The 14,002-nt window shown below is 41.9% G+C and overlaps 1 non-coding gene across 1 annotated transcript; it reads right to left on the bottom strand.

Moving 5' to 3' along the window:
- Positions 1 to 1,416: 1,416 nt before the first annotated feature.
- Positions 1,417 to 1,614, bottom strand: LOC133762603 (U2 spliceosomal RNA). Its single transcript, XR_009866284.1, has one exon. It is a non-coding gene; the product is annotated as a U2 spliceosomal RNA (small nuclear RNA).
- Positions 1,615 to 14,002: the final 12,388 nt, after the last annotated feature.

Here is a 14,002-nt window from a genome sequence, read left to right on the forward strand (position 1 = left end):
TTGTTCCTGCCAAGTCAAAGTCAGCTTGGGACTTTTTTTTTTTTTTTTGACAGGCAGAGTGGATAGTGAGAGAGAGAGAGACAGAGAGAAAGGTCTTCCTTTTTGCCATTGGTTCACCCTTCAATGGCCGCTGCGGCCAGCGCATCTCGCTGATCCGAAGCCAGGAGCCAGGTGCCTCTCCTGGTCTCCCATGGGGTGCAGGGCCCAAGGACTTGGGCCATCCTCCACTGCCTTCCCGGGCCACAGCAGAGAGCTGGCCTGGAAGAGGGGCAACCGGGATAGAATCCGGCGCCCCAACTGGGACTAGAACCCGGTGTGCACGGCGTAGGATTAGCCTGTTAAGCCACAGCGCTGGCCAGCTTGGGACTTCTGCAATGGGGGTATTGAAGACAGAGTGACTCCTTCCACCAAAGGATCTAAGGGACTGCATTTAAGCTGAGCACGGAAGGCGGGTAAGGAAGTCCAGATTGCAGGAAGGAGGAAAACGCACTGTTATGCTTCTAGACCATTTCCATCATAGATCACCCAGTGTAGAGGTAGATAGCTATAAATGGAAACCAAACCCAGACCAACCTGAATGTCTCTGCTCCCTCTGGATTTGTCCAGTCTGGGCATCTCGTGGAGGTGGAATCACACCACACGTGGGCTTTTATGTCACCATTGTTCACATAGCACACGTTCTCACAGCTTGTCCATCATGTAGCATGGATTGGTAATCAATATAAAAAGGAATGACTTGACATTCAATCATATGGATAAACAACATTTGTTTATTTCTCTTAAATGATAGGCACTTGGATTGTTTCCAGTCTTTTGCTATTAAGAATAACGTTTCTGTGATTCATATATAATTCGTTTGTGTGGAATTCTGTTTTCAACCCTCCTGGGTGACTACCTGGAAACAGGATTTCTGGGTCATGCGGTAACTCTATGTTTAATATTATACAGAGCTGCCAAACTGTTTTCCAAACTGGATTCCCATTTTAGAAGTCTGCAACCCATTTATTGGAATCCAAATTTATTTTAATTTTTGCTTATTTTTATTTGAAATTCAGACAGAAGGAGAGAGAAAGAGAGGGATTAATCTTCCACCCACTAGTTCACTTCCCAGATGTCCACAGTAGCCATGGCTAGCACAGGCTGAAGCCAAGAGCCAGAAATTTGGATCCAGGTCTCCCATGTGAGTGGCAGGGACCCATCCACTTGAGCCATCACTGCCACTTCTCAGGGTCTGCATGAGCAGGAAGCTGGAAGTAGAAGCAGAGCCAGGATTTGAACCCAGGCCCTCTGAAAGGGGAGGTAAGCAACCCACATGGCACCTTAACCACTACACACAACGCTCACCACTGGGGCCCCAAGTTCTTCACATCCTTGGCAACACTTGTTCATGGTTGACTGGATTTTTCTTTCAGCTTCTCCAGTGGGTACAGGATCTACCGCACTGTAGTTTAGATTTGCACTGCCTTAATTACTAAGCATATTTAAAAGATGCTTGACACAATTATTAGGCATTTGGAGACATGTTCATGAAAGTCCTCAAGGTTTTTCTAAGTTGGGCTGTTTGTCTTTATATTGTCACTACACTTGATCTTAGCCAAAAGGCCGAGAAGCGGTATGTCTTTATATTGTTAAGAATACCTTAAATATTGTAGAGGAAAGCCTCTCACCAGATATATAAGGTTCACATATTTTTCTCCCATTCTATTGGTATTCTTTTCAGTGTCTTTATGGTATCATATGGAAAATAATAGTTATTAATTTTGATGTAGTTCCACTTCTCATTTGTATGACTGTTATCTTGGTGTTATAGCTAAGAAACAATTGCCTAACCCAAGATTACAATGACACCATCCTGTATTTTCCTCTAAGTATTTTATGTTTTTGACACTTACATTTAGTTCCATAATCCATTTTAATTTTTGCATATGGTGTGAGGTAAGGGTTAATCTCTTTCTTTTGTAACTGTATACTCAATTGTTCTAGCACCGATTGTTGAAAAGACAATTCTTCACCCATTGAATGGTGTTGCTATAATCAAACATTGACTATTAATATTGATTTTTTGATTCTTAATTCTATTGATCAGTTCCAATGATCAGTTTATCTAGCCTTATGCTAGTACCACACTATCTTGGTTATTGTAGCTTTGTAATAATTTTGAAATTGAGACTCATCAGTGCATAGTTTTTCTTCTTTTAAAAGATTTTTTGACTACTCTGGGACCTGTGCATTGATATACTTATTTAATGCTCAGATTTTAATTTCTCCAAAAATGTCAGTTGTAATTTTAATAGGGATTGCATTTAACCCATAGACCAATGTAGGGAGCACTGGCATCTTCCCATCCCTTTCCATTTATTTAGAACATGCTAACTCCAACAACAGTTTGTGTTTTAAATGTGCAAATCTTGCCCTTTGTTAAACTTATCCCCAGTTTACTTTTTTTTTTTTTGACAGGCAGAGTGGACAGTAAGAAGGTCTTCCTTTCTGCCGTTGGTTCACCCTCCAATGGCTGCTGCAGCCGGCGCATCTCGCTGATCCGAAGCCAGGAGCCAGGTGCTTCTCCTGGTCTCCCATGGGGTGCAGGGTCCAAGGACTTGGGCCATCCTCTACTGCACTCCCGGGCCACAGCAGAGAGCTGGACTGGAAGAGGAGCAACTGGAACAGAATCCGGTGCCCCGACCGGGACTAGAACCCGGTGTGCCAGCGCCGCAGGCGGAGGATTAGCCTAGTGAATCGCGGTGCCGGCCTCCAGTTTACTCTTTCTTGTGCTATTTGTAAGTTAACTTTTTTCTTGTATTTTAGTCATTTTTTGCTGCTGGGTTTTAGAAATGCAATTGATTTGTGTTTGCTGCTCACGTATCCGGGAAATCTGCAGAACTCACTTCTTTGTTCTCTTGTCTGTGTGGATTCCTTTGGTTTTCTATAGACAAGATCATGTTATCCGAGAGTAGATCATGTTACTTCTTGTTTCCAATCTGAATCCCTTTTATTTTTATTTTCCATCTTCAGTGCTCCTGCGAGGACCTCTAGTACGTTAGCTAGTTGACGTGGTGAGAGCGGCAATCCTGTCTTGTTCCTGACCTTAGGAATAAAGCCTTCTCGGGTTGAAAGAGGTCCTTCTCGTCACAGGTTACTTCCTGTTTTCACTCATGAAGGTTGTGAGATTTTGTGAGATATTTCTTGGTCTATTATGATCATGTGGCTTTTGTGCTCTATCCTATTAACACAACGTAATAAGTTGATAATCATGTTGAACCAATCTCACATTCTTGGGATAAATCCAAAATGGTCATGGTAACGTGACCTTTTCATATGTTTCTGAATTTGGAGTGCTAGTATTTTGTTGAACACTTTTATATCCACAAGCGACTTTTGCCTGTAATTGTCTTGAACATCTGTGTCTGGTTTTGTTATCAGCAGAATCCTGGCTACACAGAATGATTTAGGAAGTGCTGCTTCCTCTTCTATTAGGACTCTGGGCTTTGAGGCTGGTTCTTCAGACAGCAAAAGTGAATTTACATGAGCATAACCAGCAGGGCGTGTCAGCGAACCAGATGACACGAAAAGAGGGAACAAATAAAGATGAATCTTAGAACGTCTCAAGCACACGCAGAAATGAGGACACATTTAGATGCAATCATTCGTTTACATATTTCCGATTTTTTAACAAGCAGATTGTCAAATCCAGAAAGATTATGTAGATTTTCCTAGGCATACAAATGTGCCCAAATGTAGTCAGAAAAAGCTGAGAACAATTATATTCATATTTTGATCAAATTTAATGGAACTTTCGCCACTCTAAGACAATGGGTCCAATTTGCTTTCTTTACTTTTAATTGTAGTCATAATCACATCTTGCTAATCCATAAACATTATTTCACCACTTCAGTGAAGTTTACTTGTTGTCTAGATCCTATCAGCTACACTATCTAAATACTTATTCATCTTCAAACATGAAATGCCACTCCTTGCTTCAGAATCTTTACGACGCAATAACCCCTCTTGTAATCCCAGTTACTGCTTTGCAGGTGCATCTCGGTTTAATTTCAAGACCTAGTTCACAAGCAGGGACTAGACTTTCTTGGTTTCCCTTCCATTTAGCAGAGGAGACCGGGGCTTTTAATAGAAGAACAAGAACATGGAATAGTGATCATGCTTGCAAACCTGCATTACATTTCACCTCCTCCAAGGATGAGGTGATCATGCAATTGGAGAATGGCGGCAGAGATAACCCCCTAGCCCAGTTAGCCCCACTGCCTCACACCTGGTAGACACTACTCCTTCTTTGAGAACCCCTGCAGGTGCTTAGGGACAATCTCAACACCTGTCACTTTCTATACCATTCATTCATCTGCTTGGGTATCTCCTGGGAATTCCCTTTGGCCAAAGGGCACACCTTATTTAACACTTTAACCAAAAGTACTCAGAACATGTTAAAAGCAAAATCAATAAGTAGTTAGTAATTTAGTATTCCTAAAAGCGAAGGCATTTCATTCAAGACTGATGACACAGTAGCTAGATTGATCTCTTCAGTGTCACCACTCAGGCGTGCTGCTCTGGACAACATTTTCTTAAAATAATCAGCCTCAGTAAAACCTTGGCTCAAGCATAGTACTACTTTTTCTCTGGTATCAGCACTTTGTCCCTTTTTTGTTCTTTTCTTGTGAATTCTTTCTTTCCTTGGGCATTCATTTACACATTCAGCTGGCAACATGTAAGACAAGGAACTATAAAGATGAATAAGTTACAGTGAACACCCAGAGGGTCTTTAGAATAATCCACTAAAATTTAGTAATTGCAATGTTATCACATTTATACCTTAGCCATGAACTGAAGCTTACAACTGATCAATGTATCTGCAAGGACACACACCTGTGTGTATGTGTTGAAAAGGATCCATTAACTAGCACATGTCATCTGCCCTCTGTATGGTTCATCTTAACATGCAACTAGAATATGAAAACTTGGTAGAAAAATCTTATTTTGTTTCAAGCTTTCTCTCTATTTTTTTAAAAATGCCATGCCTACAGCCAACGGTGTGGAGCCGTCATTTCAACTCCAGCTATCTCAGTTTACAGGGATGCTAGTCTGACTCACTTGCTGGTCCTCTTCAAGTCTCAATTTTCTCATCTATTAAATGGGCTGGGAGACTATCTGTTGCACTACCATGATGCTTTGTGTAGAGTCCAAGTTCAAGTGGGATATTTGAGTCCATAATATGACAGATGTGATCTATCTTTTCAGTAATCATGATTACTGACTCTATTCATGGGCAAGCAACCATTCTGGTTTTATGTTCTTTAAATGGCCTTTAAAAAAAGCTTCCCTCATATGTGAATATCTAAAGATTGTAGTATTCAAATTTTACAAGGCTCTTGGTGAGGCAGATGGTAAAACATAAAAATTGCTCTGATTTTAAATTGAAATGAATCCAATACTGGCTACATGTCATTTTTCTAGTAGTTCCAAGTTAATCTCTTTCCTTTCTCATTTGTTTCAACATGACTTCCAAATTGGAACTTTTTAAAATGATTAATTTGACTCATTGAATAAGTGCTTTTTAAAGTATTTTCTTGCTTCTTTTTTGTGATGCAACGCAACTGAAAACAACAGGCAAAAGGGATCCATTCAATAGGAAGACTTGACTGTAGTAAATATATACGCACCATGCCAGGGCATCCCTGGCTATGTAAAACAAACGTTGATGTATCTAAAAGGAGATGTAGACTCCAATACAATAATAATGTGGGACTTCAACACCCCATTTTCATCAATGGATAGATCAACTAGACAAAAAATCAACAAAGAAACAGCAGAGCTAATCTCAACTATGGACCAGAAGGACCTTACTGCTATCTACAGAACATTTCACCCCACAGTTGCAGAATACACAGTGTTTTCATCAGTGCATGGAACTTTCTCTAGGATAGACCATATGCTAGGCCATAAAGCAAGTCTCACAAAATTGAAAAATTGAAACCACACCATGTATCTTTTATGACCACAATGGAACAAAGTTGGAAATGAAAAGCTTAAACTCTAGAAAATATGCAAACACAGGGTAGTGTACAAAAGGCTCCTGAACAATGAGTTACAGAAGAAATCAAAGTGGAAATAAAAAAATTCCTAAGAAAAACATATCAAAACTTACAGGATTCAGTAAAAGCAGTTGTAGGAGGGAAGTTTATACCAATTAATACCTACATCAAAAAATTAGAAAGGCATCAAATTAATGATCTAAATTTTATCTCAAGGACCTAAAAAAACAAGAACAAATCAAACCCCCAATTAGGAGGAAAGAAATAATTAAAATAAGAAAATTAATAATAAAATTGCAACCAAAAAAAGATAGAAATCCAAAAGATCAGTGAAACGAAGAGCTAGTTTTGAAAAAGTAAACAAAATTCATACACCATTGTCCTAAACAGCAAAAAAAGACCCAAATTAATAAAATCAGAGATGAAAAGGAAGACTTTACAATGGATACCACAGAAATAAAAAGAATCATCCAGAATTACTACAAACAGCCATGTGCCAACAAACTGGAAAATCTAGAGGAAACGGACAGATTTCTGGACACATACATCAAAATTGAGTCGTGAAGGCACAGAAAACCTAAATAGACTAACAACCAAGACAGAAATTGAGTTAGTAATAAAGACCCTCCCAACAAATCAAAGCCCAGGACCAGATGCCTTCAATGCTGAATTCTACCAAACTTTTAAAGAAGAACTAATTCCAAGTCTTCTCAAATTATTTAAAACAATTGAAATGGAGGGAACATCCCAACTCCTTCTATGAGGCCAGCATCACCTTAATTCTAAAACCAGAAAAATATACAAGAAAAAGAACTATAGACAAAATCTCTGATGAACATAGATGCAAAAATCCTCAACAAAATATTAGCTAATCAAATCCAATATCACATCAGAAAGATCATTCACCTAGACCAAATGGGATTTATCCCTGGTATGCAGGGATGGTCAAAATATGCAAATGAATACATGTGATACATCGCACTAACACATTGAAGAATAAAAACATGATTATCCCAATAGATGCAGAGAAAGCATTTGATAAAATACAACATCTTACCATGATAAAAATCTTAAGCAAATTGGGTAAAGAAGGAACATTCCTCGACACAATCAAGGCAATTAATGACAAACCCACAGTCAACATCATACCAAATGGGGAAAAGCTGAAAGTATTTCCACTAAGACCAGGAACCAGACACAGATGCCCACTCTCATCATTGCTTTACAATATAGTCCTGGGAGTTTCAGGCAGAGCCACTAGGCAAGAAAAAAAATCAAAGGGATATGAAAAGGAAAGGAGGAAATCAAGTTATCCCTGTTTGCAGATGACATAATCCTACCTATAGGGAACCAAAAGACTCCACTAAGAGACTATTGGAACTCACAGGAGAGTTTGGTAAAGTTGAAGGTATAAAATCAACATACAAGAAACAATAGCCTTTGTATACACAGAAAATGCCATGGTTTAGAAAGAATTTGTAAAATCAGTACCATTCACAATACCTACAAAAAATTTGAATACCTTAGAATACATTTATCCAAGGAGGTAAAAGATCTCTACAATAAAAATTACAAAATATTATGGGGCCAGCCCTGTTGCCTAGAAGGTTAAGCCTCACATGCAGTGCCAGCCTCCCATATGGGCACTAGTTCATGGCTGGGTTGCTCCACTTCTGATCCAGCTCCCTGTTAGTGCACATGAGAAGGCAGTGGGGGATGGCTTAAATGCTTGTGCACCTGTACCTAAACAGGAGACTGGAAGAATCTCCTAGCTTCTGGTTTTGGCCTGCCCTGTCCCCAGTCATTGTGGCCATTTGGGGAGTGATAAAGCAGATGGGAGATCTACCTCTCTCTCTCCCTCCCTCACTCTCTCCCTTCTATCATCTCTCTCTTTCTCTAAAAATCATAAAAATACAAAATATTAAATAATGAAATAGAAGACACAAAAAAATGGAAAAATCTTCCATCCCCATGGATTGAAAGAATATCATCAAAATGTTCATAATATCCCACGCAAATTACCAGTTCAACATGATCCCAATCAAAATTCCAAAGGCATTCTTCTGGGTCTAGAAAAAAATGTTACAATTCATATGGAAACATAAGAGACCACAAATAGCTAACGCAATTTAAGTAACAAATACAAAGCAAGAGGCATCACAATATCAGACTTTAAGACATACTAAAGGGCAGTTATAATCAAAACATCCTGGTATTGGTACAGAAATAGACATGTCAACCAATGGAACAGACTAGAAACCCCAGAATTCAGGCCGGCGCCGTGGCTTAACAGGCTAATCTTCCACCTTGCGGCGCCGGCACACCGGGTTCTAGTCCCGGTTGGGGCGCTGGATTCTATCCCGGTTGCCCCTCTTCCAGGCCAGCTCTCTGCTATGGCCCGGGAAGGCAGTGGAGGATGGCCCAAGTCCTTGGGCCCTGCACCCGCATGGGAGACCAGGAGAAGCACCTGGCTCCTGGTTTCGGATCGGCGCAATGCGCCGGCCATAGCGGCCATTGGAGGGTGAACCAACGGCAAAAAGGAAGATCTTTCTCTCTGTCTCTCTCTCTCACTGTCCACTCTGCCTGTAAAAAAAAAAAAAGAAAGAAAAGAAACCCCAGAAGTCAATATACACATCTACAACCAACTAATGTTTGACAAATAAGCTAAAATCAATCCCTGGAGAAAAGACAGTCTCTTCAACAGTGCTGTGTAAATTGGATCAATACCTAAGTATGAAACAAGACCCTTATCTTACACCTTACACAAAAATCAACTGAAAATGGATCAAGGATCTGAATCTATGACTTGAAATTATCAAATTAGTAGAGGAGAACATTGGGGGAACTCTGCAAGCCATTGGCATAGGCAAAGAGTTCTTGGGAAAGACCCCAGAAGCACAGGCAATCAAAACTGAAACAGATAAATGGGATTACATGAAGCTGAGAAGCTGCTGCACTGCAAAGGAAACACTTAACAAAATGAAGAGGCAAAGAATGGGAGAAAATATTCACAAATTATGCAACTGATAAAGGATTGCTATTTGGAATCTATAAAGAGTGCAGGAAACTCCAGCAAAGAAATGGGCAAAGGATATGAACAATTTTCAAAGGCTGAAATGCAAAAGGCCAACAAGCGCATGAATGCACAGGATCACTAGGCATCAGGGAAATGCAAAGCAAAACCACAAGGAGCTTTCGTCTCATCCCATTTAGAATGGCTTTCATACAGAAATCAAAAAATAATAAATGCTGGCAAGGATGTGGGAGAAATGGCACCCTAATCACTGTTGTTGGGAAGTAGTAAAAACATTGTGGAGGCCAGCGCCCCAACTCAATAGGCTAATGCTCCACCTGCGGCGCTGGCACACCGGGTTCTAGTCCCGGTTGGGGCACTGGATTCTGTCCCCGTTGCCCCTCTTCCAGGCCAGCTCTCTGCTATGGCCCGGGAGTGCAGTGGAGGATGGCCCAAGTGCCTGGGCCCTGTGGGAGACCAGGATAAACACCTGGCTCCTGCCTTCAGATCAGCATGGTGCGCCGGCTGCAGCGTGCCAGCCATGGTGGCCATTGGAGGGTGCACCAACGGCAAAGGAAGACCTTTCTCTCTGTCTCTCTCTCTCACTGTCCACTCTGCCTGTCAAAAAAAAAAAAAAAACCATTATGGAAGACAGTATGGAGATTCTTCATACATCTGAAATAAAACCCACCAGATAACTCAGCCATCCCACTCCTGAGAATTTACCCAAATGAAATGAAATCAGCATATGAAAGAGTTACCTGTACCCCCATGTTTACTGTAGTTCAGTTCACAATAGCTATTACATCAACCCAGATGTCCATCGACTGATGACTGGAATAAGAAAATGTGGTAAATATACACTATGGAATACTACCCAGACATAAAGACAAATTAATCCTGTCTTTTGCAACAAAATGGATGCAAATGGAAACCATTATGCTTAGTGATATAAGCCGGTCTCCAAAAGACAAATACGTTTCCCTGATTTGTGGAAACTAATATACAGAGTACAAAAATGGATGTATATGAGTGAAACTGAAAATTTGATACTTGATTATTGTTTACAGTCCTTGTCTGTATTCTTGAGGAATAGTGGTTTTTTTTCTTATTTTAAAAAAAGATTTATTTATTTGAAAGTCAGAGTTACACAGAGAGAAGGAAAGACAGAAAAAGAGAGAGATATCTTTCATCTGTTGGTTTACTCCCCAAATGGCTGTAGTGGCCAGAGCTGGGCTAACCCAAAGCCTGGAGCCTGGAGCTTCTTCTGGGTCTCCCATGTGGGTGCAGGAGCCCAAGAACTTGGACTATCTTCCATTGCTTTCCCAAGCACATTAACAGGGAACTGGATCAGAAGTGGAGTATCCAGGTCTTAAATCAGCACCCATATGGGATGTTGGCACGGCAAACAGTGGCTTTACCTGCTACACCAGAGCACTGGCCCCAAAAATAGTGTTTTTCCTATGTACTACTTGTTGAATTATTTTTTTAGTGGAGGGTCAAGCTTGTGATTATACAATAAACTGAAAGTATGTCAGGGCCAGGGCCATGGCTCACTTGGTTAATCCTGCACCTGCGGCGCCGGCATCCCATATGGGTGCTGTGTTCTAGTCCCGGTTGCCCCTCTTCCAGTCCAGCTCTCTGCTGTGGCCCGGGAGTGCAGTGGAGGATGGCCCAAGTGCTTGGGCCCTGCACCCGCATGGGAGACCAGGAAAGGCATCTGGCTCCTGGCTTTGGATCAGCATAGCTCCAGCTATAGTGGCCATTTGAGGGGTGAACAGAAGACCGTTCTCTCTGTCTCTCTCTTTCACTAACTCTAAAATAAAAAACAAGAAAAAAAAAGTATGTCATTGTAAACATTAAAAGAACACATAAGGAAGGAAGGAGGAAGAAGGAAGGGTTGGAAGTATCTGTTATTAGTCTGTACATAAGAAATACAAAAATGTGCTCACCTTATATAAATAAAAAAAATTAAAAACACTAGAAGGCTTTATGTTTCTGTGCCTGTGTCCCTTTATAGTACACACTGATTCACTCTCAGATTTCCAAATCATACAGGCTCTCAGATCTTTACAGTGATATGTCAAAATTTAGACAAAAGATGTGACGTTTTCAGAATGATACATGTAATACCTAATAGACATCTTTAATTTTTAAAGTTCACATAAGAATTCATCATTCAGAACATGATGGCTTTTGTGCCTGCTGAAGACTCTCCAATCATCTCTTTTATTAAAATGAGTCGATATAATTTTTTCTTAAAGCTTCTCAGAATGAACTTCAACAGACTTATTTATCTGGGGGAAAAGAGAATACTTTGATACAGACAAGGTGAAAGTCATGCATAACGTCAAAGCGCCTTTTCGTTTTGTTTTGTTTTGAAACCATCCTCCAGTTCTATCTCCTGTTTTCTTGGCTTCCCACTCTTGCTCAAGGTCACCTCCTCCCTGCTAACATAGCTCTTGGCCATTCGTTTATCAAGTGTCTGCCAGACCTCACAATACCGAAGCCAGAAGTAAAGCAAATAGAAAAAGGCGGATTACCACGAACTGCAGTGGGAAGGCAGCTGAGCTTACAAAGCTCACACAGTTCCAACATAGAGCACTTCCATCAGCAGCTTTCCCTACAACCTGCGCAATCCCACAGGGCGACGCTGCACCCCTTCTCACTGCTGGGACCTCATATTGCAGGTGCACCATATGAGCCAGCACGCAGCAGGGTTACACAAATAACCACTCAAAGTCCCAAACGTTCCGAAAAAACAAAGCGCTGACACAACGTAATCACTAAAAAGGGCATCTAAGACAGGAAATGGGGAAGCCAGAAAATATCAGTGAATTTGGTGTCTTACCACAAAGGGCTCCATCTCCCACCACCCAGGAGTTAGCCCGAAGTTCTTCCCGCAACATGCCAGTCCCCATGCGGACGCCTTTAGATGTCTCCCCTCAGCCCTCACCTGATCCCTGTGACCTACTTAAAATCCTCACCCCCTTTCTACAGATGAAGATGCGATGCCTAGGGAAGTGATTCTTCAAGGTCAAAGTGGCAGTCAAAGCTTGGATCTCTACTTCAGCCATGAAGTCTACCCCCAGAGCTGCACACTGATTTCACTGTTTTTATCTCAGGAATTTCCTACTTCCCCTATACACGCTATAATTATGCTAACGACTTTATCTCAAAGAACATAAGGAGCACCCTTTAAGGCTCTAACAATTTCCTTTGAAACACCCCTCCAGGTGTCTACAACTTATCATTTCAGATTACGGTTAGTGGTATAATTCTAGGCAACCCTTTGAGTCATAGAATTCCATGCCCAACACTTCTACTCAAGTATGTATCATCTTCCTAGAACGCCTACCCATTCTTTCCACACTTCTGTACAGATGGTAGAAGTCACTACAACCTGTACTGAAAACATAGTACATTTGTGCTGCATTTAGTTCAGATTTCACACCACACACATACACACACACACACACACACACCAGGACTTGTAGAAAACAGAATTAGAAGACACATTTAGGAATGAGCACCAGTTTACTGGTTATTATGCCCACACCCCATGTTAGAGTATTTGATTCCCAGTTACGATTCCTGAGACCATCTTCCTACTAATGCAGACTCTGGGAGCCATCAGCGATGCCCATGTAGCTGGATTCCTTCCCGCCACGCTCATGGGATCCTGGATTGTGCTCCCAGCTCCCAGCTCCAGCCCATCCCCAGCCATCATTAACTCAGGTATTTGTGGAGTGAGCCAGTGAGCCAGAGTGCTCATGGGTGCCCTCTCTCTGACTCTCAACTACACATTTTTCATAAAAGATAAATTATGGGGGCTGGCACCATGGCGCAGCAGGTTAAAGCTCCGGACCTGCAGCACCAGCATCCAAGTGGGCACCAGGTTGAGTCCCCGCCGATCCACTTCCAATCCAGCTCCCTGCTAATGCTCCTGGGAAAGCAGCAGAGGATGGCCCAAGTGCTTGGGCCCCTGCACCTACAGGGGGGACCCTGAAGAAGCTTCTGGCTCTTGGCTTCGGACCAGCCCAGCTCCAGCCATTGTGGCCATTTGGGGATTGAACCAACAGATGGAATACTTCTCTCTTGCTCCCTCTCTCTCTCTGTAACTCTTTCAAATAAATAAAATAAATTCTTAATTTTTTTTAAATTAAGGGTAAAAAATTTTCAGAATCATACAGTTATAATATTATTCCGTGCATGGTCTGTAATGTTTAAGAGGAGAGCCAGCAATCTGCACACCAGCAAACAGCTGAATCAAGGCTACTGCTGTGCTCCTCTGGCTGAAGCCCTCTGCTCTTCCTCTAACATCTTCAGTTCAGCACCACGCTTACTCCTCAGCTTAATGACCTGCTCCCATCTGTGCTCCATTCATCTGGAGCACCCACCCCTGCCACACACCTCACCTGCGCATGTGCCTGAAAGCAAAACAGATGTGGCCCTGTCCTCAGAGGGCCCCTGATGAGCATTAGGGACCTTTGGTCACCAATGCCCCGCAGGCCTTCCCGGTCATCCCCCTTTCTCTCTTAGCCCCTGTCTCTGCACCATTTCTAGTACTTTCTCTCCCACACAAAGCACACAGCCCCAGCTGTTTGGGTTGCAGAATCAGAATAGCCAGGCAGTAGGAACACAGCTCACAGAGAAGCACTTGAGAAGTAGGAAAAAGAGTACTATGTACGCAGGGCTCCACATACTCGCGGCTGGCTCTTGGCAAGGCGTGCGCCCAGCAAGAGTATGGATTCTGCTCCATGGGACAATGCATCACGGAAAAAAACTGTGCAGAGTGTCGCAGGAGGTCATATATATACTGTACCCTTTCAATGGTCCTTCATCTATATTAAAATCAAATTTCTTGGGGCCAGCAATGTGGCATAGTGGGTAAAGCTGCCACTTGCAGGGCCAGCATCCCATATGGACACCAGTTCGAGTCCTGGTT

Source organism: Lepus europaeus, chromosome 6 (assembly GCF_033115175.1).
Source record: "Lepus europaeus isolate LE1 chromosome 6, mLepTim1.pri, whole genome shotgun sequence".
Lineage (NCBI taxonomy): Eukaryota > Metazoa > Chordata > Mammalia > Lagomorpha > Leporidae > Lepus > Lepus europaeus.